At 49.0% G+C, this 27,518-nt stretch overlaps 1 protein-coding gene and 1 long non-coding RNA gene across 2 annotated transcripts in view; both read left to right on the top strand.

Moving 5' to 3' along the window:
• LOC147101980 (uncharacterized) overlaps positions 1-27,518 on the top strand; it is a 64,401-nt gene that overhangs the window by 29,840 nt on the left and 7,043 nt on the right. The window lies entirely within an intron of this gene.
• LOC147101981 (uncharacterized) lies at positions 1,031-2,558 on the top strand. Its single transcript, XR_015073292.1, has 3 exons — positions 1,031-1,253; positions 2,076-2,189; positions 2,262-2,558. It is a non-coding gene; the product is annotated as an uncharacterized LOC147101981 (long non-coding RNA).

Below are 27,518 nucleotides of genomic sequence, written 5' to 3'. Positions count from 1 at the left end.
GGGCCGAACAACCCCCTGGACCGCCCGCTGCCTGGACCAGTTAATGGCCACTTTGGCCAGGCCCAGGAGCAGTCCCACGAGGAGGTCCCCCGACCTGCCCGCTCCCTTCCGCACCGGGTGACCGAAGATCAGGAGCGTGGGACTGAAGTGCAGCCAAAAATCGAGGAGCAGCCCCTTCAAATTCGCTCCCCAGGATGAAGGTCGGCATCCTATTGGGTGAGCGTGAGGCCTGTCTGGACGGATGAACGAACGCACGCATGCACGCAGGGAGACAAATGACACGCACGCATGCAGACATTCACAATGGAATTTACACTTGAGCGAACGAACAGAGGAATGAATGACTGAATGATTCAACGATGCCAGTAGGACTGGCGAATACGGGTTCTTTCTTTTCTTGGTTTATTAAACAGTGGCAGTTTGTACTGTAAACATTATTGAATTACCTGTAAAAATGTATTATTGTATTTATATTGTTGACCATTAAGCTGTTTTCGAGGCTTTATCCTTTTTATTGTGGTCAATGAATGTAATGGATTTACTATGTAATTGATGAGTTGTATAAGTAATGTTGTACATGAATATTAACATTTAAAAAAAGGACAGCAGGTAATACCAAGCAAAAATGAAGAGTTACTAGATTGCCAATAGGACTGGTGTAAAATTGTTTTTCACTATGGGTACCTGTACTGTTAATATTGTTGATTTGTCTGTAAAATTTACCACTGCATTTGTACTGTTAGTCCTAAAGCTGTTTTTAAGGCTTTGTTTTATTGCGGCTAATGAATGTAATGGATTTATTATGAAGTTGATGTATTGTAACAAGTATGACTAGATTTAAATAAAAGATTGACACAAAAAAAGAAAAAAATAAGTTTAAACAAGGCCCCAATATCTCCGTGTGCCCCGTGGGAATGCGGGTTCACATGGGGAGCCCGTGGGCCAATCAGACCATTCATTTACTGCGGGTTAAACAGGGGATAAAAAGGGGGAGTCGGCTCGACAACCTCACTTACCTGGGAGCCTCGCTTGTTAGAATGGAGGGGCTGCGGGTTCTGGGCTTGTTCTTTCTTACAATCTGTTCATCTCAGCCGCCCTCTCTCCTTCTCCCCGCCGATCAATGTTGGCTGTCTCCCAAATTCCGCCAAGACTGCGGCTTTGGGGGAATTGAAGGCAGTGAGTGTGTGCGGAGAGGCTGCTGCTTTGATGCCGGGATGTGCCGCCGTGTTTCTATTCACTCCACAATCTGCCAGGTGGGTGTATTCTCGGCTCGCCTATATTCTGGGCCAGGGCTTCCCAGGACCAGCCGCAATCCAACTGCACTGGGGATTCCCTGGACAGTATCCTCTCTCCTCCTGTCCTGAATCATCAGCTGGAGTCTCCAACCTCTCCAGTCCGGGAGCTGGCGGGTTTAGGAACTGTGTTCAGTTCTACAGTTTGAAAGTCTGATCATTGAGATCCTGACCCAGGAGATCTCCTTCCTTCTCTATGCGACTTGGGACTTCTGATGGTTGAATTGCGCCCCAGGATAGGAGGGCAGAGTGAAGATCCGTCCCTGGCTGGCACTGACCGGACAGGGTGTGGATTTGATGCAGCTCTTGTGTAACCAGTCCAGTAGGGCTGGAGTTGGTGAACCGTCTCCATTAGATGGAGAATTGGGGAGTGGACGGGGAGAGAAGGAAACTAGAAGCTGGTGCTGAGTTGGGCGGAGTTTCTCCCCCTCCCGGTAACGGTTCCCTTGCCATTCCCCGTGCAGCAACTAACCGCCTTTCATTGACTCTCTTGCAGTGTGCACCAAGGATGGGCGGGTCCTGATCGCCATCTCCAAGGATTTGACGCTGCCTCCTGTAGACCTGACAACGGTCCATCTGAAGCGGGTCTTTCTGAGAATAGGGAGTGAATCTTAGTCTGACAGTGAGGGAACCGTATTTAACTAGTCCAATCTCACTCCGGTGCTCACTGCCCGAGGGTTTTTGTATTGGGCCATCGGATTGACCACCTGATTTGGGGCTTCAGACAGCTGCACATTGAATCGCCCACCTTGAACTCTTGTCTCTGTCTCTTGTCTCCCCCAGAGAGGCGAAGAAGCGCCGATGTTCGGGCTGGGTCCCTGGTGACTGCTGATGGAGCCATCATTTTCCTGGAAGATGAGGAGCGATTGGCTGCTGGGATCCACCAGGAAGAGAAAGGTAAAGGAGGCCCCTGCCGCTGTCTAGTGATGGAGTAACTGGTGCCCATCTAACCCTCCCTTCTCCCCACAGATGCTGCTGCTGATTCCCCCTTCCGTGTTGTTCCTGGAGTCGCGGTTGGGGTAGCTCTGCTCTCCGTGGCCCTGTTGGTTGGGACTGTTGCCATGTGGAAAATGGACCATCGCCGCAGGGTGGGCTCCGAGTGCAGCTCCATGGAACTGTAGATGTGTCTGTTGGATAATAAACCCCTGTTATACATGAAACCTGATCTCGTTATATTCCAAATTCTGGCTGGATTTTACTGTCCTTGTGTTAATTGGTAGCCTGTTTTGAGAATCTATTGGGCCGCTTCTCTCAGCTGCCTTAACAATTGCGCCTGCCCAAAAAAAATCAGCCAAATTTGAGTTCCAGAGCAGTTTTCTATTCGTTCCTGGGATGTGAGTGTCACTGCAACGGCAGCGTTTATTGCCCTTGTGGTGGTGGTGGTGAGGTGCCTTCTTGAACTGCTGCAGTCTGTGGTGAAGATACACTCCCAGTGCTGTTAGGGAGGGAGTTTCAGGATTTTGACCCAGTGATGAAGGAATGGCGATATTACCAAGTCAGGATGTTGTGTGATTTGTAGGTGGTGGTGTGCCCATGCACTTGCTGCCCTTGTCATTCTAGGTGGAAGAGGTCACTAGTTTGGGAGGTGCTGCTGGAGCAGCCTTGGCGAGTTGCTGCAATGCATCTTGTAGATGGTCCACAGTGCACCGGTGGGGCAGTGAATGTGTAAGATGGTGGATGGGGTGCCAATCAAGCAGGCTGCTTTGTCCTGGATGGAGTAGTGCTTCAAGTGGTGTTGGATCTGTACTCATCCAGGCAAGTGGAGAGTATTCCATCACACTTAGCCTTGAAGTCCAGATGCTTGGAGATTACTGGATCTGTGACTGGAGCCTGGCAGAGATACAGGTCTCCAGGCTCCCATTGTTTCACTGGTCAGGGGTGATGTGGGTACATGTGACTGGCATTCTCTACAGATAAACTACAATAAATGGTTCGGTTGGGCCTCACTAAAGCGGCAGTGGAAACATTGGGCTAGAAATTCAGTTGTTAGCGCCGGAGAAGTGGGGCGCGAAGCAGCTAGTACCCAGGCATGGCGTGATCTGCGCCTCTCGTGAATTTCAGTCAAGATTTAGCGGCAGCGCAAAACTGCAGTGCCCACTCAGAAACGCGCACAGATCCTGAAGTCATTTCATGTTGCAACGCCCTTGGTGCGCCCTGATCTGGAACTTCAGTGGCACCCCCTCTGTGCGCCTGGTATTTGGGATGGGTTCCTTGAGCTGTATGTAACTGAACCAACCAGGGGGTAGGCAATCTTAGATCTGGTCCTGTGTAATGAGACCGGATTAATAAAAATGTCCTCGTAAAGGAATGAGTGACCATAATATGGTTGAATTCCAAATTCTGTTTGAGGGTGAGTTGGATCTCAAACCAGCATACTGAGCTTAAATAAAGGAGACTATGAAGGTATGAGAGTAGAATTGACTAAAGTGGACTGGGAAAACAGATTCAAGTGTAAGACGGTACAAGAGCAGTGGTCTACATTCAAGGAGATATTTCACATCTTTCAAGCTAAATATATTCCACTGAGGAAAAAGGGAGTAAAGGAAAATACAGCCATCTGTGGCTTAGTAAAGTAATAAAGGATAGTATCCAACTGAAAACAAGGGCATATCTAGTGGGAGGATAGAAGATTGGGAAGCATTTAAAAGCCAGCAAACAATAACTAAAAGATTAATTACGAAAGGGAAGATAGATTATGAAAGTAAACTAGCAACAAATATAAAAACAGATAGCAAGAGATTCTACGGCTTTTTTTTAAAAAAGGAAAAGGGTGGCTAAAGTGAACGTTGGTCCCTTAGAGGATGGGACCGGGACACTACTGGTGGGGAACATGGAGATGGCAAAGATGCTGAACAAATATTTTGTATCAGTCTTTATGGTGGAGGACACTAAAAATATCCCAACACTGGACAAACAGGGGCCATGAGGGGGGGAGAGAGGAGCTAAACACGATTAAAATCACTAAGGAGATGATACTCAGTAAAATAATGGGACTTAAGGCGGAAAAATCCCCCGGACCTGATGGCCTACATCCTAGGGTTTTGAGAGAAGTGGCGGTAGGGATTGTGGATGCATTGGTGATTATTTTCCAGAACTCCCTGGACTCAGGAAAGGTCCTGGCAGATTGGAAAACTGCTAATGTAACACCCTTATTTAAGAAGGGAAGTAGACCAAAAAGCTGGAAACTATAGACCAGTTAGCCTAACATCTGTGGTTGGCAAAATGTTGGAGTCCATTATTAAGGAAACTGTAACAGAGCATTTGGATAAACATAATTTAATAGGACAGAGTCAGCATGGTTTTATGAAGGGGAAGTTGATGTGCCTTCAATAACCACAAAACTAGAAGTTTTAGACTTTAACAAGTTGGCTTTTAATCACTAAGATCAGAGCTAACATCTCAACACACTGACTGGCTCGCAGGAATGAGTCATACAGATCCTGGGATCTTTATGTAAGAGAAGTCAGGGGCGGAGCCAAGAGCCAAGACCTGGAACATTCCAGGTTAGTCAGGAAAGAGGAAGTGGAACGATACACCGTGTGGGGGAGGGTAATATACATGAGTGCAAAACGAATACAGGCAAGCCAAACACATTTCATTACATTCACCCCTTCTTTAGATTTAGTCCATCGGGGTGATGTTTCTTAAAAGTTGGTATAAGTGAGTCTGTCAGGAGGTTTTGCGGTTCTCGGTGATCGGCGCAAAGCCGGTTGGCGTGCCTCTAGGGGAGTGGATTCTGGTTCCTCCGCTGTCCGGCCCTCCGCAGTATCCTCCATGTTAAAGTTGGATATTGATACCTCTGGGCGTCCTGTCTCTTTTTGGTGTAGGTCTTCCTCGGGTAGTCTCTCATCGTTCTCTCCGCTCCCCGAGGGAGTGAGGTCTTTTATGGAAACAGTGTCCTCTCGCCCGTCAGAATATTCGATATAGGCGTACTGAGGGTTTGCATGGAGGAGCTGTACCTTTTCCACAAGGGGGTCCGTTTTATGGCCTCTCTCTCGTGCTTCCACAATATTACTGTCCCCGGAGACATCAGCCACGTGGGTAGAGATATGCCCGAGGTAGATTCCGGGGGAAAACTAACATCTTTGCGTGAGGGGTAGCGTTAGTGGCTGTACATAACCGAGACCTTATGGAGTGGAGCACGTCTGGGAGGACTTCCTGCCAGCGGGAGGTCGGAAGGCCTTTTGACTAAGGCTAACGTGACAGCCTTCCAAACAGTAGCATTCTCCCTTTCCACTTGCCCATTACCCCGGGGGTTGTAGCTAATGGTTCTGCTAGTGGCTATCCCCTTTGAGAGCAAGAACTGGCGCAGTTCGTCACTCATAAATGACGTCCCCCTATCGCTGTGTATGTAGTTCGGCATGCCAAAAATGCAGAATAGATTACCGAGACGCTTGATGACCGTGGCACTGGTCGTGTCTGTGTAGGGAATGGCGAAGGGGAAGCGGGAATATTCATCGATGATATTGAGGAAGTATACGTTATGGTTGGCAGAGGGAAGGGGTCCCTTGAAGTCCAGACTTAGGCGCTCAAATGGCCGTGTGGCTTTGATAAGGTGTGCACGGTCAGGCCTGTAGAAACGAGGCTTGCATTCCGCACAGATGCGGCAGGCTCTGGTCATTGCCCTGACCTCCTCGATGGAGTGGGGCAGATTGCGGGACTTTATAAAATGGTATAGTCGGGTGACCCCTGGGTGACAGAGGTCGTTGTGGAGACCCTGTAATTTGTCCGTATGAATGCTGGCACACATTCCCCGCGATAGGGCGTCTGGGGGTTCATTAAGGGCTCCTGGCCTGTACATAATATCATAGTCGAACGTGGATAGTTCGATCCTCCACCTGAGTATTTTGTCATTCTTGATTTTGCCCCTTTGTTTGTTATTAAACATGAAAGCCACCGACCGCTGGTCAGTGAGCAGGGTGAAACGTTTGCCGGCTAGGTAGTGTCTCCAGTGCCGCACTACCTCCACTATAGCCTGTGCCTCCTTCTCGACAGAAGAGTGCCTGATTTCAGGTCCCTGAAGGGTTCGGGAGAAGAAGGCCACAGGTCTCCCAGCCTGATTGAGGGTCGCAGCTAAAGCAAAGTCTGACGCATCGCTTTCGACTTGAAAGGGAATGCTTTCGTCCACTGCACACAGTGCAGCCCTTTCAATGTCCTGTTTGATACTGGTGAAAGCCTCCTGAGCTTCAGCTGATAGTGGGAAGGACGTCGATTTAATGAGGGGTCGGGCCTTATCGGAGTAATTGGGCACCCATTGGGCATAATACGAATAAAATCCCAGGCACATTTTTAAAGCTTTGGGATTGTGTGGCAGGGGCAGTTCCTTTGAGGGGCGTAATCGGTCAGGGTCCGGTGCAATTACCCCATCTTCCACCACACAGCCGAGGATACAGAGACGGGTTGTGTTGAAGACGCATTTGTCTTCGTTGTAGGTTAGATTCAGCTTTAGGGCAGTTTTTAAAAATCTCGCAAGATTTAGATCGTGGTCTTGCTGGTTGTGCCCGCAGATAGTGACATTGTCCAGATAGGGGTAGGTAGCTTGTAGTTTATTCTCGTCAACCATGCGGTCCATCTCGCGTTGGAAGACCGAGACCGCATTTGTTACCCCGAAGGGCACTCTGAGAAAATGGTAGAGGCGTCCGTTCGCCTCAAAGGCGGTGTATGGGCGGTCCTCCGTTCTAATGGGGAGCTGGTGATATGCGAATTTGAGGTCGATAGTCGAGAAGACTCGGTATTGTGCGATCTGGTTGACCATTTCTGATATGCGGGGTAAAGGTTAGGCATCCAGCTGGGTATAAATATTAACAGTCTGGCTGTAGACAATTACCATCCGTTTCTTTTTGCTATTTTTAACTATGACTACTTGGGCACGCCACGGACTGGTACTGCATTCAATAATGCCTTCCCGCAGGAGTCTGTCCACTTCCGCCTTGATAAAGTGTCTGTCTTCCAGACTGTACCATCTACTTTTGGTCACTATGGGCCTACAGTTCGGAGCGAGATTAGCGAATAAAGAGGGCGGGCTGATTTTTAAGGTTGATAGGCCACAGACTGTGTGGTGGCTGGGACCCGCCATATGATAGCGTGACACTTTCGTGGTGGCACTGGAAGTCCAGGCCCAAGATTACATTAACACAGAGTTCTGGCATCACGAGGAGTTTAAAATCCTTGTAGTCCGTGCCTTTTACAGTCAGTGTTACCACACAGTAGCTCAAAATGTCCGAAGTGTGGGGCTTAGCAGCCATAGCAATTCTGCTCCGTGTAGGGGTTACCGTTAATGAGTGCTGCCGTACCAGGCTAGGGTGGATAAAACTCTCGGTACTCCCACAGTCAATTAAACATTTCGTTAAATTCCCGTTTACCTGTATGTCCATCATGGATTTTGTCAACGGGTGTGGAATCGCGGACCAATTCGTCAGAGTACGCGTTGGCCATCACGGCCTTGCAGTTACAGTCCCGGACCAAGTCCTTTAGGCCCTGTAAGAAATCGTCCATTGATTCCTCAGGTCGCTGCCTGCATGTAGCCAGCAGATGTCTGGCGTATACTTCGTTTACTGGCCTCTGGTATTGGGCCTTCAGGATAGTGATGGCCTCCGTGTAAGAGATGGCGTCCCGGATGAACGAATAAATCCGATGATTAACGCGAGTAGTCAGTTGACTCGGTTTATCTACCTCGCTAGTGGATGAAGCCCTCGCAAAGAGTTCGAAGCATTTGAGCCAGTGTCCAAATTGATTTGATGCTTCAGCAGAATGTGGATCCAAGTCCAGACGCTCTGGTTTTAGGAGTCGATCCATAGAGTCATAGAGTTTTACAGCACAGAAAGAGGCCCTTCGGCCCATCGTGTCTGCGCCGCCCATCCATCCCTGTCCAGTCTAATCCCATTTTCCAGCATTTGGTCCATAGCCTTGTATGCAATGGCATTTCAAGTGCTCATCCAAATGCTTCTTGAATGTTGTGAGGGTTCCTGCCTCTACCACCCTTTCAGGCAGTGAGTTCCAGCTTCCAACCACCCTCTGGGTGAAAAAGTTCCTCCTCAAATCCCCCCTAAATCTCCTGCCCCTTACCCTGAATCTGTGCCCCCTTGTTATTGACCCCTCTACTAAGGGGAAAAGTTCCTCTTTATCTACCCTATCTATGCCCCTCATCATTTTGTAAACCTCAATCAGGTCCCCCCTCAGCCTCCTTTGCTCCAAGGAAAACAACCCCAGCCTGTTGAGTCTTTCTTCATAGGTGAGGCGCTCCATCCCAGGTAACATCCTGTTGAATCTTCTCTGCACCCTCTCCAGAGCAATCACATCCTTCCTATAGTGAGGCGACCAGAACTGCACACAGTACTCCAGCTGTGGCCTCACCAGCGTTTTGTACAGCTCCATCATAAGCTCCCTGCTCTTATATTCTATGCCTCTGCTAATGAAGGCAAGTATCCCATATGCCTTTTTAACCACCTTATCTACCTGTTCCGCTGCCTTCAGGGATCTATGTACATGGACACCAAGGTCCCTCTGCCCCTCTGTACTTCCTAGGGTCCTACCACTCATTGTGTATTCCCTATCCTTATTTGTCCGTCCAAAATGCATCACCTCGCACTTTTCCGGGTTAAATTCCATTTGCCACTTTTCCGCCCATCTGACCAACCCATTAATATCGTCCTGTAGCCTGAGGCTTTCCTCCTCGCAATTTACCACCCCACCAATTTTCGTGTCATCCGCAAACTTACTGATCATACCCTTTGCATTCTCATCCAAATCGTTAATGTAGATCACAAACAGCAAGGGACCCAGCACCGATCCCTGAGGTACCCCACTGGACACAGGCTTCCAGTCACAAAAGCAACCTTCGACCATCACCCTCTGCCTCCTGCCACTCAGCCAGTTTAGGATCCAACGCGCCAAGGCCCCCTGGATCCCATGGGCTCTTACCTGCTTGACCAGTCTCCTATGCGGGACTTTGTCAAAAGCTTTACTGAAGTCCATGTAAACCACATCCACAGCATTTCCCTCATCCACACACCTAGTCTCCCCCTCGAAAAATTCAATCAGATTGGTCAGACATGATTTACCTTTGACAAAGCCATGCTGACTATCCCCGATTAATCCTTGCCTCTCCAAGTGGAGACTAATTTTGTCCCTCAGAATTTTTTCCAATAATTTCCCTACCACAGATGTTAGGCTCACTGGCCTGTAATTCCCTGGTTTATCCCTGCTACCCTTCTTGAATAATGGTACTACGTTAGCTGTTCTCCAGTCCTCTGGTACATCCCCTGTGGCCAGAGAGGTTCTGAAAATTTGTGTCAGAGCCCCTGCAATCTCCTCCTTTGCCTCACACAACAGCCTGGGATACATCTCGTCCGGGCCTAGTATTCTTTCGTGATTAAAATTGATGTGCCTTCAATAACCACAAAAGTAGAAGTTTCAGACTTTAACAAGTTGGCTTTTAATCACTAAGATCAGAGCTAACATCTCAACACACTGACTGGCTCGCAGGAATGAGTAATACAGATCCTGGGATCTTTATGTAAGAGAAGTCAGGGGCGGAGCCAAGAGCCAAGACCTGGAACATTCCAGGTTAGTCAGGAAAGAGGAAGTGAAACTATACACCGTGTGGGGGAGGGTAATATACATGAGTGCAAAACGAATACAGGCAAGACAAACACATTTCATTACAGAAGTCATGTTTGACAAATTTGCTCGTATTCTTTGAGGATGTAACATACAGGGTGGATCAAGGAGAACCAGTGGATGTAGTTCATTTGGACTTCCAAAAGGCATTTGACAAGGTTCCACACAAGATTACTGATCAAGATAAGAAATCATGGGATTGGGGGTAATATACTGGCATAGGTGGAAGATTGGCTATCTAACAGAAAACAAAGAGTTGGGATAAATGGTTCATTCTCGGGCTGGCAATCGGTAACTAGTGGTGTTCCGCAGGGGTCAGTGCTGGGACCCCAACTCTTTACAATCTATATTAACGATTTGGAGGAAGGGACCGAGTGCAACATATCCAAGTTTGCCGACGATACAAAGATGTGAGGGAAAGCAATGAGTGAGGAGGACATAAAAAACCTGCAAAAGGACATAGACAGGCTAAGTGAGTGGGCAGAGATTTGGCAGATGCAATATAATGTTGGAAAGTGTGAGGTTATGCACTTTGGCAGAAAAAATCAAAGAGCAAGTTATTATGTAAATGGAGAGAAACTGCAAAGTGCTACAGTACAAAGGGATCTGGGGGTCCTGGTGCATGAAACACAAAAAGTTAGTATGCAGGTGATCAGGAAGGCCAATGGAATCTTGGCTTTTATTGCAAGGGGGATGGAGTATAAAAACAGGGAAGTCTTGCTGCAGTTATACAGGGTATTGTTGAGGCCACACCTGGAATACTGCGTGCAGTTTTGGTTTCCATATTTAAGAAAAGATATACTTGCTCTCGAGGCGGTTCAGAGAAGGTTCATTCGGTTGATTCCGGAGATGAGGGGGTTGACGTATGAGGAAAGGTTGAGTAGGTTGGGACTCTACTCATTGGAGTTCAGAAGAATGAGAGGCGATCTTATCGAAACATATAAGATTGTGAGGGGACTTGATCGGGTGGATGCGGGGAGGATGTTTCCACTGATGGGTGAGACGAGAACTAGGGGGCATAATCTAAGAATAAGGGGCTGCGCTTTCAAAACTGAGATGAGGAGAAACTTCTTCACTCAGGGTAGTAAATCTATGGAATTTGCTACCCCAGAGAGCTGTGGAAGCTGCAACATTAAATAAACTAAAAATGGAGATAGACAATTTCCTAGCAGATAAGGGAATTAGGGGTTCCGGGGAGAGGGCAGGGAAGTGGATGTGAATCTAGCTTCGGATCAGCCATGATCCTATTGAATGGCGGAGCAGGCCCGAAGGGCCGTATGCCCTACTCCTGCTCCTACTTCTTATGTCCTTCCCCATGACCCTGGACAAGCAGCAAGAGCGTGCAATGGGATTTGGGAGAATAGCGGGTTTCCCCGTGGTGCAGGGCGCCATTGACTGCATGCATGTGGCTTGACGGGCACCACTACAGCATGCCGAGGATTAACGCAACCGCAAGGGCTGCCATTCACTCAACGTCCAGTTGGTGTGTGACCACAGGCAGCTCATACTAGCTGTCAATGCCTGCTTTCCAGGCAGAAGCCACGATGCCTTCATCCTGCGCCAGACTTCTGTGGCATACATTTTCGAAGCCCAGGCTCACCCATGAGGATGGCTTCTCGGGGACAGGGCTCTCCTTTGTGCACCTGCCTGATGACCCCGCTTCCTGCGCCTAGCACCCCTGCTGAAGAGCGATACAATGACAGCCATCAAGCTACCAGGAACATCATTGAGCACACAATCGCTATGCTCAAGTAACGGTTCCACTGTCTAGACTGTTCCTGCCATGGAAGGAGTGCAGCAAAGATTCACCAGGATGATACCTGGGGTGGCAGGAATGACTTATGAGGAGAGATTGTGTCGATTGGGCTTATACTCACTGGAGCTTAGAAGATTGAGAGGGGATCTCATTGATACCTATAAATTCTGTCAGGCCTGGATAGACTAGATGCAGGAAGGATGTTCCCGATGGCTGGGGAGTCCAGAACCAGGGGTCATAGTCTAAGGATAAGGGGTAAGCCATTTAGGACTGAAATGAGGAGGAATTTCTTCACCCAGAGAGTGGTGAACCTGTGGAATTCTCTGCCATAGAGGGCGGTGGAGGCCAGTTCATTAAATATATTCAAGAAGTAGTTGTATATATTCAGGCTAAAGGGATATGGGGAGAAGGCCGGGACAGGGTACTGAATTTGGATGATCAGCCATGATCTCATTGAATGGTGGAGCAGGCTCAAAGGGCCGAATGGCCTGCTCCTATCTTCTATGTGCCACAGGAGCCCTACCATACTCGCCTGAGTGAGTCTCCCATTTTATTGTAGTGTGATGCATGCTGCACAACCTGGCAATCCTCAGGTCTCAGCCACTGCCAGCAGACATTGGAGGACCACCAGAGGAGGAGAACCAAGGCGGCAGGGAGGCACAAAGTGCAAGGGCCGTCCGTCGGTGGCTTATTGCAACTCGGTTCTAGGCCCCCTTTCCGGGAATGGCTTGTGCCAATGAAAGAACATGAATGGAGCCGCTCCGCAAGCCCTCAGCCAGTTAAGGCAACAACTAGTTCAAAGTGCAAACATGGACAATGTGAATAAAGGGAATTTTTTATTGTGTAAACTCTGTGCCCTTCCTGCATGACAAACTAATTCAGATAAAACCCCCAAAAAACAGTCAGAGACATAACTGGCTCTCACAACCTTCAGAAAATCAAAAAAACAGTTAAACAAAAATGACCATGATCCTTGGCCTTCATATAAAAAACAAACATTCCTGCCCCGCATATAAAAAACAAACACAACATTCCTGGCCCTCATATAAAAAACAAACCCAACAGTCTCAGCCTTCATATATAAAAAAAACATTCGCGGCCTTCATATGTAAACACAACATTTGGCCACACCTACTTTTTTCTCTGCGAGGGTGATCTGCCTCACTTCCGCGAGTGGCCCCTTTCCGCCCTACAGCTCCTCCTCAATGGGACCCCAGTGGCTGCAGCAAGGCTGGGGGAAGGCTGCTGAGGGTCAGATGGTGAGACGGCAGATGCCCTTGGGGGACGGCCTGGACCAGCTCTGGGCTTGGAGAGCCCGGCTGCTGTCTGCTCCAACTCTGCTTGGGCGGCAGCAGTCTGTCCTACGGGTGATGGCAGCTGCAGTGGAGGAGGAATGCTGCCAACCTGACAGAGCACAGGCACTCCCTGGTCGGCTGATACACTGGCATTCGCACGGGCCAGCACTGTAGCATGCGCAGCAATCTGCTGAAGCACAGACTGCTGGGCTTCTGCGGCATGGCGAGGGCCCTGGCGATGCCTGGCCGATCCAGCGAGGGTGTCAGCAGTTAGTGCCCGTGTGGCCCTGATCTGTGTCTGCATCAGACCAGCCAGTGAATGCACGGCATGACTGAGCACTTGGCTGGAAGCCGCCTGTGATGCAGCGAAGTCCTGCTGACTCCTAGCCTGTGCTGCCAATCAGCCGGCCTGCCATAATGCGCTCCACACGCTGCTCCAGGTCGCTGAGTTGTTTGAGGTCAGGATGGCCTCCCCCAGTCCGTAGCTGCTGCCTGGGATTGTGGGCCAGCTTGCCCTGCAGGAGAAAGGACGGCCTCTGAGTACAATGTCAAGCCCTGATCTTGCCTGCACTGCTTCCCATGGTGGAATAGCCCTGACAGTGTCAAGCCCTCATCTTGCCTGCCCTGCCTCCCATGGTGGAATAGCCCTGACAGTGTCAAGCCCTGATCTTGCCTGCACTGCCTCCCATGGTGGAATAGCCCTGACAGTGTCAAGCCCTCATCTTGCCTGCACTGCCTCCCATGGTGGAATAGCTCTGACAGTGTGTAAAGTGCTGAATGTGCAAGTGGTTTTCATGAGAGTCCCATAGCTCTTGGATGAGGGCTGGGCATTGGGGTTTTCAGGTCCCTTTGGCCAGAAACTTAGGTGCACATGCCGGGATGAAGAGGATAGTGGAAAGGGTACTCACCCTGACAACCCGAGTGAGGTCGTTGAAATTTTTTCTGCTTTGAACTGGAGTCCTGGCAACCATGCTGTTGGTGGTCACCCTGTTTGCCACCTTCCTCCAGGCTTTTCGGTACTTGCTGGGAAGCAGCCTCCTCCCACTGTCAGGGAAGAGGACAGGTCGCCTGCGCTCCACTGCACCAACCAGTAGCCTCGGCACCCTCGCTGAAGCGCTCCGCTCGCTTCCTAGCCATCTCCATTGTCCTGGGCATTGAACTGTTGAACCAGCAATGGTCAGGCCTTGCTTCAGGGCTGCAGTGTGCAGGGCGTGGCAGCCAAACAAATCGACCCTCCCCCTTTAAGAGCTGACCGGCGCCAGCGTGTCTGCCTTCACAGAATCACAGAATCACAGAAACCCCACAGTGCAGATAGAGGCCATTTCGGCCCATTGAGCCTGCACCGACACATATCCCACCCGAGCCCCGTAACCCCTACACCAACGCATATCCCACCCTATCCCCGTAACCTCACGTATTTAATCCCCCTAACACTAAGGGTCAATTTATCATAGCCAATCAACCTAACCTGCACATCTTTGGACTGTGGGAGGAAACCGGAGCACCCGGAGGAAACCCACGCAAACACGGGGAGAATGTGCAAACTCCACACAGACAGTCGCCCGAGGCCAGATTCGAACCCGGTCCCTGGCGCTGTGAGGCAACAGTGCTAACCACTATGCCACCGTGCTGCTTCAATCAGCAACTTGCCGCACCTGCGCTGCGCCCGCCCTCGGTGTTAGCGCCTCGGCTCGCCGGCTTAGCGCCTTATGATAGTCGTGCATCGCCTGCTTTAGCGCAGCAGCAACCTCTTGGGGCGATGCAACTCAATTTCGGCGAAGGTGGCACTAAGTTGCGCCGGACGCTAAATTTAGCGAACGCCCGGCTGTAGCGCCCCAAACGTGGCGATACTGAATTTCTAGGCCATTGAACTTTCTTTCCTCCAATGGCCCCAGGGCTGCGAATGTTAGGACAATTGGAATGGCCAAGGTTGAGCTTCAGGTTTAACTCTGGTAACGAGGGATATAAATCGAATGGGCTCGGTTCAGTGTTCACTCACTGATACAATTTGCTCTTTTGGTGCAAAACTGATGAAATATCTAACTTGAGAGGGACCCAGGAAGGGAATGCAAACTAATTTCTAATTGGTTCCTGATGGTGCACTGGAACACGGGCCGGAGAGATGATGGCAAATGACACTGATGGCCAGCATTCTCGGGTCAGTTTTTAAAAATGTGTTTGAGATGTGGGTGTCACTGGCAAGGCTGGCATTTATTGCCCATCCCTAATTGCCCTTGAGGAGGTGGTGAGCTGCCGTCTTGAACCACTGCAGTCCGTGTGGTGAAAGTGCTCCCACAGTGCTATTAGGGAGTTCCAGGACTTTGACCCAGTGACGATGAAGGATCGACAATATATTTCCAAGTCAGGATAGTGTAACTTGGAGGGGAATTTGGAGGTGGTGGTGTTCCCATGCGCCTGCTGCCCTTGTCCTTCTAGGTGGAAGAGGTCGTGGGTTTGGGAGGTGCTGTCAAAGAAGCCTTGGCGAGTTGCTGCAGTGCATCTTGTAGATGGTACACACTGCAGCCACAGTACGCCACTTTCAGCCCAATAACCTCTCTACACTGTCCCATCAGTCTCTTCCAGGTCAAGTATGGCACAAGGCTTTGTACCTTGGACTTGCTGTCCATTTCGTGTCCACTGGATGGGAAATCTGATTTAATGCTCCCTTTTCAGCATCATCTACCCTCCTTTTCATTTCCCACACCAGCGTTCCTAGTGGTCTCCCTAAGGGAGGATTGTAGTGCCACCAGGTTTTTGCTGCACCCATTGGGACAGGCTCAAAATCCCTGATCTTTCTCATGGGACCTGTGTAAGTAGTGGAGAGAAGCTACACGCCCCTACACGTGGGCAAGGGGGAGCTCTTGTGAGAAGCACAGAGAGAATGCTGTTAATGCACAGAATGCCTGTATGAAATTTAAAAGTTCAAGCTGAGAATTTGACCTTCAGTGTTTGCCCATGTGAAGGGGCTTCAGCCTCACTGCTGTATAATTCTGGAACCAATTCCCTCAGAGCTCTGGTGCTGAGTGTCCTGGGCCCCATAAGAGAAAGCTAGGTGCGCAAACTCATTGACCCCCGCCCTGCCCGCTGCTCCCTAACCACCCCCCCCCCACAAAGTCTGCTGACCATCCAAGTTACAGCTGGAGCCCCCAGACTGGGGCTACCTGAGGCTGCAGGGTGAAGGACTGATGCTGGTCTCACTGACTGGCAAACAATAAGGGTCCTTGCAGGAAAGGGGCAGACTTACATTTCTGTAGCACCTTTCACAATGTCCCAAGTGATTTACAGCCAAGAGAAGTACTTTTATTTTTCAAGTGTTGTCACTGTTGAAGTGTAGGTAACACAGCTGCCAATTTGTGCACAGCAAGCTGCCACACACAGCAATGAGAGAATCTGCTTTCACAATGTAGGTCGAGGGGGTAAATGTGTGGCCAGCACACCTGGGTGAACTCCCCTGCTTTTGGTTGACAGTGCCCTGGGATCTTGTATGCCCACCTGAGAGGGCACCATTAGAGAGATGGCCCCTCCCACAGTGCAGCACCCCCTCAGTACTGCCCTGAAGTGTTAGTCAGGATTATAGGCTTCAGTCTCTGGAGTGGGGCTTGAACCCACAACACTCTGACTCAGGGGTGAGAGAGCTACTCACTGAACCAAGGCTGACAATAGGGGTACTTGGGACTCGATGGGCTTATACCAGGGAAAAGTGTTCCTTTGTTTGCGGTTTTGAACCATTATAGACTTAATGATAAAACTATTAGGACACGATTGCTCTGCGTACAGCACATTCAAGAAGTTTATTTTGGTTTAGTTTAGAGTTAGTCAGTGTTACACTAAATCATTGCGATGCATCAGTAAATGCAGCTGCTGTTAATGGTCTTTCCAACACAAGCCAATCAGCTGCCTTTGAGAAATCGCACCCCGAGATCTGAAATGAACAAATAAAGAGCGTTAGAATTGGCTTCCTCAATTCCAGAAGAAAGAACAGATGTGCAGTGATCCAGGATTTCACCAGCATAGCCCAACATCGCAACCACTGGCTCACTTTTGAAGTATTGATACTGGTGCAGTTAAACATGGCAGTCATTGGTGTACAGCAAGATCCCACAGACAACAATGGGATGTAAAACCAGTTGGTCTGTATTTGTTTGGTGGTAGTGGAGAGCAGAATGTTCCCTATCCTTCCAATGGTGTCCTTTACCTGACCCATAAATGGAACCTTCGGCTACGGTCGCATCAAAGAGATAGCACCTCTGACAATGCAGCACTCCCTCAGTACTGACCCGTCGACAGTGCAGCGCTCCCTCAGTAATGACCCTCCGACAATGCAGCGCTCCCTCAGTACTGCCCCTCCGACAGTGCGGCGCTCCCTCAGTACTGCCCCTCTGACAGTGCAGTGCTCCCTCAGTACTGACCCGCCGACAGTGCAGTGCTCCCTCAGTACAGACCCGCCGACAGTGTGGCGCTCCCTCAGTACTGTCCCTCCGACAGTGCGGCGCTCCCTCAGTACTGCCCCGCCGACAGTGCAGTGCTCCCTCAGTACTGACCCGCCGACAGTGTGGCGCTCCCTCAGTACTGCCCCTCCGACAGTGCAGCGCTCCCTCAGTACTGACCCGTCGACAGTGCAGCGCTCCCTCAGTACTGACCTGCCGACAGTGCAGCACTCCCTCAGTACTGATCCTCCGACAGTGCGGCACTCCCTCAGATCTTCCCCCCGTGGCCAACAACCTCATAGTTCCCCAACCCCACACAACCCGCTTCTACCTCCTTCCCAAGATCCACAAACAGGACTGCCCCGGTAGACCCATCGTTTCAGCCTGTTTTTGCCCCACGGAACTTATCTCTTCTTATCTCGACTCTATCTTTTCTCCCCTTGTCCAGTCTCTTCCCACCTACATCCGCGACTCTTCTGACACCCTCCGCCACTTTAACAGTTTCCACTTTCCTGGCCCCAACCGCTTCCTTTTCACCATGGACGTACAATCCCTCTACACCTCCATCCCCCACCAGGATGGCCTGAGGGCGCTCCGCTTCTTCCTTGAACAGAGGCCCAACCAGTCCCCATCCACCACCACCCTCCTCTGCCTGGCTGAACTTGTTCTCACATTGAACAACTTCTCCTTTGACTCCACTCATTTCCTCCAAATCAAAGGTGTTGCCATGGGTACCAGCATGGGTCCTAGCTATGCCTGCCTTTTCGTGGGATATCTGGAACACTCTTTGTTCCAGTCCGACTCGGGTCCCCTCCCTCACCTCTTTTTCCGGTACATTGATGACTGTATTGGTGCCGTTTCCTGCTCTCGCCCTGAACTAGACAATTTCATTCACTTTGTCCCCAATTTCCACCCTTCCCTCATCTTCACATGGTTCATCTCTGACTCTTCCCTTCCCTCCCTCGACTTCTCCGTCTCCATCTCTGGGGATAGGTTATTGACCAACATTCACTATAAGCCCATTGACTCCCACAGCTACCTGGACTACACTTCCACCCACCCCGCCTCCTGTAAGGACTCTATTCCATTCCCCCAGTATCTCCGTCTCTGCAGCATCTGCTCCGACGATGCCACCTTCCACACCAGTGCTTCCGACATGTCTTAATCTAGAGCCGTCTTTTGTCTCTTTACTGGTCCCAACACCATCTCGTCTGGTTTTGAATATCTCTTAATGTCTCTTCACTTCTCTTTTGTTCTTTATCCCCATTTCCCAGCCTCCAAACTGGCCTTTTAATTTGTTTCATTTCCTGTGTTTTTTCTGAGTCCTGTCGAAGGGTTTTGATCTGAAACGTTGACTCTGTTTCTCTCGCTATGGATGCTGCCTGGCCTGCTGAGTTTTTCCACCATTTTCTGTTGTTATTTCGGATTTCCAGCATCCGCAGTATTTTGCTCTCAGAAATAAACCAGTACCGCAGCCTCTTCTACAGCAGCGCCCCTCGCAGACAGTCACCGGTACTGCAGCCTCATCTACAGCAGCGCCCCTCGCAGACAGTCACCGGTACTGCAGCCTCATCTACAGCAGCGCCCCTCGCAGACAGTCACTGGTACTGCAGCCTCATCTACAGCAGCGCCCCTCGCAGACAGTCACTGGTACTGCAGGCTCATCTACAGCAGCGCCCCTCGCAGACAGTCACAAAGTCCTTGTGTTCCAGCAAAGATACAAACATCATGGACCCAAAATAAATTTCACAGTAGGAACAACCAAAATTGAACAAACCACTCACTACACATACTAGTACGATAGCAAAATACTGCAGATGTTGGAAATCCGAAATAACAACAGAAAATGCTGGAAAAACTCAGCAAGTCAGGCAACATCCGTGGAGAGAAATTTGAGTTGACGTTTCGGGTTTGACCCTTCTTCAAAACTGGAGAGAAAAGGAACTGGATCGAAGGCAGGGCTGCGATCGGACAAAAGAATAAAAGAACACATACTTGGGCTTAATAATCAGTTCTACGGGAAACTTCAAACTGGCTGTGAATGAACTGAAAGAGAAAGCAAGAAGGGCTTTCTATGCCATCAAAAAATCAATCCAAATAGAAATCCCAATTAGCATTTGGCTCAAAATTTTCAAATCAGTAATTGAACCAATTGCACTCTATGGCAGTGAGGTATGGGGACCGCTAACACAACAAGAATTTGCAAAATGGGACAAACACCCAATTGAGATCCTACATGCAGAATTCTGTAAAAGTATCCTCCGGACTCAAAGGAAAACAATAAACAATGCATGCAGGGCGGAACTAGGCCAATATCCATTAATAATCACTATCCAAAAAAGAGCCACCAAATTTTGGAATCACCTACAAATGAGCAACCCCCTATGCTATCACTACAACGCCCTGAAATGCCAAGAGCTGACCATAAAGAAGAATACCATCAGTCAACTAATCCTGGGACTCAGTGAAGTAACTACTAACAATACTAACAATAACCAGTCCCAGGACAGTGACAGGGTAACACAAAGAATTCGACCCAACATAATCGTCACTAAGCAAAAGGAAAAATATCTGACATATTGGGCAGAAACAACAAAAACCCAAAGCAAACTCAATTGCTACTTAGCCCTAAACAGACAATACAACATAGCTGATTACCTGACCATGGTAAAGGATAACAAACTGAGAAGAACCTTGACAAGGTACAGACTTAGCGAACATAGCCTAGCGATCGAAAAAGGCAGACACAGGCAGACCAGGCTGCCAAGAGAAGACAGGATATGCTCTCACTGCAGTCAGGGAGTAGTTGAGACAGAGATTCACTTCCTCACAGCCTGTGAAAAATATCAGGGCATCAGGGAGAATTTCTACCACAAATTCTCACAAATATGCCCTGAATTCAGAAATCTGAAGGACAACCAAAAACTCCCATTCCTACTGGGAGAGGAGAGAAGCTGTGTAACACTGGCGGCACACTATGTTACAGCTTGCCATGAACAGAGGGACAAGCAGTAAACTAAGACAAGAGTATATATAAACAAGGCGAATGTATACTTAAAAACTCAGGTATTCACCTGTTTATATACTGTATGAATAGAACTGCGTTTATGTGTTCAACCATAAATGTATTTTGATGCTTTGGCAACATAAGATGTACCTTATCATGCCAATAAAGCGACTTGAATTGTGAATTGTGAATTGCACTGCAGCCTCATCTACAGCAGCGCCCCTCGCAGACAGTCGCCGGTACCGCAGCCTCATCTACAGCAGCGCCCCTCGCAGACAGTCGCCGGTACCGCAGTCTCATCTACAGCAGCGCCCCTCGCAGACAGTCGCCGGTACCGCAGCCTCATCTACAGCAGCGCCCCTCGCAGACAGTCACTGGTACCGCAGCCTCATCTACAGCAGCGCCCCTCGCAGACAGTAGCCGGTACCGCAGCCTCATCTACAGCAGCGCCCCTCGCAGACAGTCGCCGGTACCGCAGCCTCATCTACAGCAGCGCCCCTCGCAGACAGTCGCCGAAACATAGAAGATAGGAGCAGGAGTAGGCCATTCGGCCCCTCGAGCCTTCTCCGCCATTCAATGAGATCATGGCTAATCATCCAAATTCAGTACCCTGTCCCTTCCTTCTCCCCATATCCCTTGATCCCTTTAGCCTTAAGAAATATATCTAAATCCTTCTTGAATATATTTAATGAATTGGCCTCCACTGCCTTCTCTGGTAGAGAATTCCACAGGTTCACCACTCTCTGGGTGACGAAATTCCTCCTCATCTCTGTCCTAAATGGCTTACCCCTTATCCTTAGACTGAGACCCCTGGTTCTGGACTCCCCGGCCATCGGGAACATCCTTCCTGCATCTAGTCTGTCTAGTCCTGTCATCATTTTATAAGTTTCAATGAGATCCCCTCTCATTCTTCTAAACTCCAGCGAGTATAAGCCCAATCGACCCAATCTCTCCTCATATGTCATTCCTGCCATCCCAGGTATCAGTCTGGTGAATATTCACTGCACTCCCTCCATGACAAGAACATCCTCCCTCAGATAAGGCGACCAAAACTGCACACAATACTCAAGGTGTGGTCTCACCAAGGCCCTGTACAACTGCAGCAAGACATCCTTGTTCCTGTACTCGAACCCTCTCACTATGAAGGCCAACATACCATTTGCCTTCTTAACCGCCTGCTGCACCTGCATGCTTACCTTCAGCAACTGGTGCACAAGGACACCCAGGTCTCATTGCACTTCCCCTTCTCCCAATCTATTGCTGTTCAGATAATAATCTGCCTTCCTGTTTTTGCCACCAAAGTGGATAACCTCGCATTTATCCACATTATACTGCATCTGCCATGCTTTTGCCCAATCACCTCTTCCTCCTCCTCTATATCTGAATCAGACACAGTGTCAGCTTGAGGGGCCGCCTCCTCACCTGGTGAGTCACCATCTGAAAGCAGGGAGGCACAAGAGTTGCTTTATTGTGAGGACAGGGCGGCAGCGAGGGAGGCATGAGTGCTGCTGTGCACTGCATTGGTTCGATAGTGGCAAAGGATGCTGGTGTGAGGCGCAAGTGGAAAGGGAGAGGTCAAAAAGGTGATGACCTTACCATTGGTGCCCAGAACAGGGTCAGCATCTCCAGTGGCGACGGGGCCACTCAGCCGGCCTGCCATGATCTGCTCCACTCTCTGCTCGAGGTCGCTCAGCTGTTTCAGGTCAGGACGGCCTGTCGCTGCTGTCTTCTGTTATGCGCCAGCTTGGACTGCAAGAGAAAGGACCGCCTCTAAGTACAGTGTCAAGCCCTGATATTGCCCGCACTGCCTCCCATGGTCGAATAGCCCTGACAGTGTCTAAAGTCCTGAATGTGCAAGTGCTTTTCATGACAGTCCCATAGCTGCTGGATGAGGGCTGGCCATTAGAGCTTTCAGACTCGTTTGGCCATAAAGTGAGGTGCACATGCAGGGATGAGGAGGATACTGGAAAGGGTACTTGCCCTGACAACCCGAGTGAGGACGTTGAATTTTTTCCGGCACTGGGTTGGTGTCCTGCCAACCACGCTGTTGGACATGACCTTGTTTGCCACATCCCTCCATGCTTTCCGATATTCGGCGGGCAGCGGCCTCCTGCCACCCTCAGGGAAGAGGATATGGCGCCTGCGGTCCACTGCACCAACCAGCAGCCTCAGGTCACCCTCGCCGAAGCGCTGCACTCTCTCCCTGGCCTTCTCCATTCTCCTGGGCATGGAGCTGTTCCAGAAGCAGTGTTCAGGCCTTGCCTTAGGGCTGCAGCGTGCAGGGCGTGGCAGCCAAGCAATTCCACCCTCCCCCTTTAAGTGCTGACTGGCGCCTGACTGTCTGCCCTCAATGAGCAACTCGCCGCACCTGCGCTGTGCCCGCCCTCAGTGATTGCGCCCTGGATCGCCGGCTTAGCGCCTAATGATAGTCGTGCATCGCCTGCTTTAGCGCAGCAGCAACCTCTTGGGGCGATGCAACTGAATATCGGCGAAGGTGGTGCTAAGTTGCGCCGGGCGCAAAAGTTAGCGAACGCCATGCTGTAGCGCCCCAAATGTGGCTATACTGAATTTCTAGGTCTTGGTGTCTAAATTCTATTGGTGCTGCCTCCTTAAGAGGGACACTTGTGGAGCTGACTCTTCTTATTACTGGCAATTGTCAATTTAAAGTCAACTACAATTTCCACACTTTTGTACTCTATACTTCTATTTATGAAGCCCAGAATCCCGTAAGCCTTTTTAACTGCTTTCTCAACCTGTCCTTCCACCTTCAATGATTTGTGCACACATACCCCCAGGTCTCTCTGTTCCTGCACCCCCTTCAGGATTGTACCAGTTAGTTTATATGTCCTCTCCTCATTCTTTCTAACAAAATGTATCACTTCACACTTTTTTGCGTTAAATTTCATCTGCCACGTGTCCGCCCATTTCACCTGCCTGTCTATGTCTTCCTGACTTCTATCACTCTCCTCCTCACTGTTTACTATACTTCCAAGTTTAGTCTCATCTGCATATTTTGAAATTGTGCTCTGTACACCCATGTCCAAGTCATTAATATGTATCAAGAAAAGCAGTGGTCCTAGAACCGACCCCTTAGGATCACCACTGTATACCTTCCTCCAGTCCAAAAAATAACCGTTCACCACTACTCTCTGTTTCCTGTCACTCAGCCAATTCTGTATCCATGTCCACTGCCCCTTTTATACCATGGGCTTCAACTTTGCTGGCAAGCCTATTATGTGGCACTTTGTCGAACGCCTTTTTGAAATCCATGTTCACTACGTCAACTGTATTACCCTCATCAATCCTCCCTGTTGCCTCATCAAAGAACTCGTGAAGTTAGTTAAACACGATTTGCCTTTAACAAATCCGTGCTGGCTTTCCTTAATTAAACCACACTTGTCCAAGTGACTGTTAATTTTGTCCCTGATTACTGTTTCTAAAAGCTTCCCCACTACCGAGGTCAAACTGAATGGCCTGTAGTTGCTGGGTTTATCTTTACACACTTTTTTGAACAAGGGAATAAAATTTGCAGTTCTCCAGTCCTCTGGCACCACCCCCGTATCTAAGGAGGATTGGAAGATTATGGCCAGTACTGTGGTGTATGTGCCTTTAAGAGCAATTGTGGTGTATGTGCCTTTAAGAGCCCCAGGTGTGGGTAATGCCGGTAATTGCCACTTGGGCTGTATAAGCCTGTGTATTGTGTAATATCCTTTAGAACCCCCCCAGACTTGCTTAGTAAATACCTATGAACCAACTCCTGTCTTCAGTGTCTTTATCTACACACGGACACTACAGTGGCGACGAAGTGGAAACGGACTTACCTGCAATTCGGCAGCACCTCAAGGACATCGATTCCTCCAGCTTCCAGAAGACTCAAGGAAGTAAGAGAAACTGTGGTTTCACCAGCTGGCCAAGCTGGTGGCAGGTACTGCGCTAATCCTTCCGGGGCGTCAGGCTGGGGCTCCAGTGGCGGGCTCTACAGCTGAGACAGGCAGCGAAATCGGAGGCAAGCAATAACGGACTGGGAGGGTGCACTCGGGAGACAGCTGGCGCGGCAAGCAGGTCAGCATTTAGACCTCCGTCGGGAACGAGTCTCCAACAGTGAATAAACGGAAACCACAGTTCGGTAGCAGCGGCAGGGAAGCGCGGGAAGCGCCATATCGTTGCTACAGAGAGAAAAAAAAAAGCGCGGGAAGCGCCATATCTTTTTTGAAATGCCTAAGTCTGACAATATTGATGCTTTTGATAACGAAACAGAGCCTAACTTTGGCAATATTGATATTTTTGATAACAAGATAGAGGATTGGACCACATATGTAGAAAGAGTGGAGGTGTTTTGCACCGCAAATGGAATAGAAGATGAAAAAAAAGCTTCAGTTCTTCTGGATCTAATGGGCGCAGAAACATACAAGCTGTTACGCAACTTAATCACTCCAGCCGAACCGGTGGACAAGAATTTTGAGGAGATTGTTGATACCCTACACTGCCAATTCGAGGCAGGACTGGCAGATTCTCTGCAAGACAAATTCATCTGCGATCCCCTAAGTGTAGAAACACAAAAGAAGGTATCTTCTGGAAAAGATTTAACACTGGACAAGGTTTTCAGTGCAATAGGAATGGCAAAGATAAAGCAAAGGCCACAGGACTTCAGCACCCATGAAATGACACGGGGTTTCAAGAAATGTTATCGATGCGGCAGATCCAACCATGACCAGAGGGATTGCTGGTTCAAAGAAAAAGCATGCAAGCGATGCGGAAAGATGGGACACATTCCACGTGTATGCCGATCTGAAAATAAAAAATCCACTAACGGGAAAAGAATCAATAAGGAAAAGCATAGAAAGGTACAAATGATGACGGACAGTAGCTCCAAAGACCAGAAGAGCGATAGCAACTCCGGGAACAAGAGACTAAGCTCTCTCAAATTACACAATGTAATTGCCAATGAAGATTACCAGACCATTTGGGTTACCCTCATAATAGCAGGGTCCCCAGTTAAAATGGAGCTAGATACAGGATCAGCTCTAACCGTAATAAATCGACGAGATTACGAGAGGCTATTTCCGCATATACCTCTAAAAGACACATCCATTATCTTAAAAACATATACGGGGCAGAAAGTATACCCCAAAGGAAAAATAAAGGTGCCTGTGGTATACAACGGCAAAGAAATACAAAAGTTGTATTTATACATTCTACAAGATGGTGGTCCACCGTTGTTGGGACGTGAATGGATAAGGAAAATACGTTTAGACTGGCATTCCATTCAGGCACTAACGGTGACCAGTAAGGAAAAAAACAATGATGACATCATACCTGAACAATTAAAAGACATCTTGGCCAACGCCAAAGAAGTGTTTCAAGAGAAACTAGGAACCTTGAAAGGCATCACCGCCTCAATAAAAGTGGAAGATGCAGCAATTCCCAAATTTTTTAAGGCAAGACCGGTGCCATACGCAATACGTCCGGCAGTCGAGGCAGAGCTGGAGAATTTGGAAAAGTCAGGCGTATTATCCAAAATAGATTGGAGTGAATGGGCAACACCCATCGTCCCAGTCATGAAAAAAGCATTGAAAAATAACTCTGAGGAACAGAGAAAAATTCGCATCTGTGGGGACTTCAAGGTGACTGTAAACCCGGTCCTTCACACGGTACAGTATCCTCTTCCGAGGATAGAAGATATTTTCGCCTCACTATCCGGAGGGAAACGTTTCACCAAAATTGACTTGGCACAGGCATATCTACAGATGGAGGTTGAGGAGACCTCTAAAAAGTATCTCACAATAAACACACACAAAGGCCTGTACCAGTACAATCGACTGGTTTTTGGGGTAGCATCAGCTCCAGCTATCTGGCAAAGAGCTATGGAGCAAGTCCTGCAAGGGATTCCGGGGACTCAATGCTACCTGGACGACATCCTTATAACAGGAGAAAACGACAACGAGCACCTTGCCAATTTGGAGCAGGTGCTCACTAGGCTGAAAGAACGGGGCCTACGAGCAAATCGCCCCAAGTGCGAATTTTTCCAAAATCAGATATCATATTTTGGCCACATAATTAATAAGGAAGGGTTGCATAAGTCACCTGAAAAAATTGAAGCAGTTATAAAAGCCCCAGCACCTGAAAATGTTTCACAATTAAGGTCATTCCTGGGATTAATAAATTACTATCATAAATTTTTACCGAACTTATCAACTATTCTACACCCTCTTAATGATCTTCTACAGACAGGAGTGATTTGGAAATGGAACGAAGACTGTAAACGTGCCTTCCATAAATGTAAAGACTTAATCACATCCGAGAAAGTTTTGGCTCATTACAACCCATCACTACCAATCAGACTGGCGTGCGATGCATCCCCTTACGGCATAGGAGCGGTATTGTCCCATAGATTCCCTGATGGCTCGGAACGGCCGATAGCTTTTGCGTCACGCTCATTGAACTCAGCTGAGCGTAACTATGCCCAGATAGACAGGGAAGCACTCAGCCTGGTATGGGGAGTGAAGAAATTCAACCATTACCTACACGGACAAAAATTTACCTTGCTGACTGACCATCAACCCCTCATCTCCATATTCAACCCTAAAAAAGGTGTCCCCATTATGACGGCACAAAGACTACAGAGGTGGTCCCTTTTTCTAGGGGCACACCAATACAACATTGAATACAAAGGGTCAAAACAGCATGGGAATGCTGACGGTTTATCGCGCCTACCGTTGCCAACGATAGAAGAGGCACCTACAGTAGACCCAGTAGAGATATTCCACTCTACCATAGTGGAATGTCTACCAGTGACAAATTCTGCCATTGAAAGGGAGACAAGAAATGACCCTACTCTCTCACGGGTCTACGATTTAACAGTGAAGGGATGGCCAGCACATGGCGAACCACTGTTGCCAGCATTCTCGCAAAGAAGAGAACAGCTGTCAGTGTGCCGAGGAACCTTGATGTGTGGATCCAGAGTGGTGATTCCACAAAAACTCCAGGATAAAGTGCTAAAGGAGCTTCACGAGGGGCATCTGGGTGGAGTGAAAATGAAGAACCTAGCTAGGGCGTTTGTATGGTGGCCAGGTATCGATGGAGACATCGAAGACATGACCAAGAGCTGCCTAGGATGCCAGA

This window comes from Somniosus microcephalus, chromosome 22 (genome assembly GCF_052327205.1).
Source record: "Somniosus microcephalus isolate GS21.2 chromosome 22, FLI_Smic_1.0, whole genome shotgun sequence".
Taxonomy (NCBI): domain Eukaryota; kingdom Metazoa; phylum Chordata; class Chondrichthyes; order Squaliformes; family Somniosidae; genus Somniosus; species Somniosus microcephalus.
The sequence above is the reverse complement of the archived record's forward strand: the minus strand, read 5'-3'. Positions and strand labels throughout refer to the sequence as shown.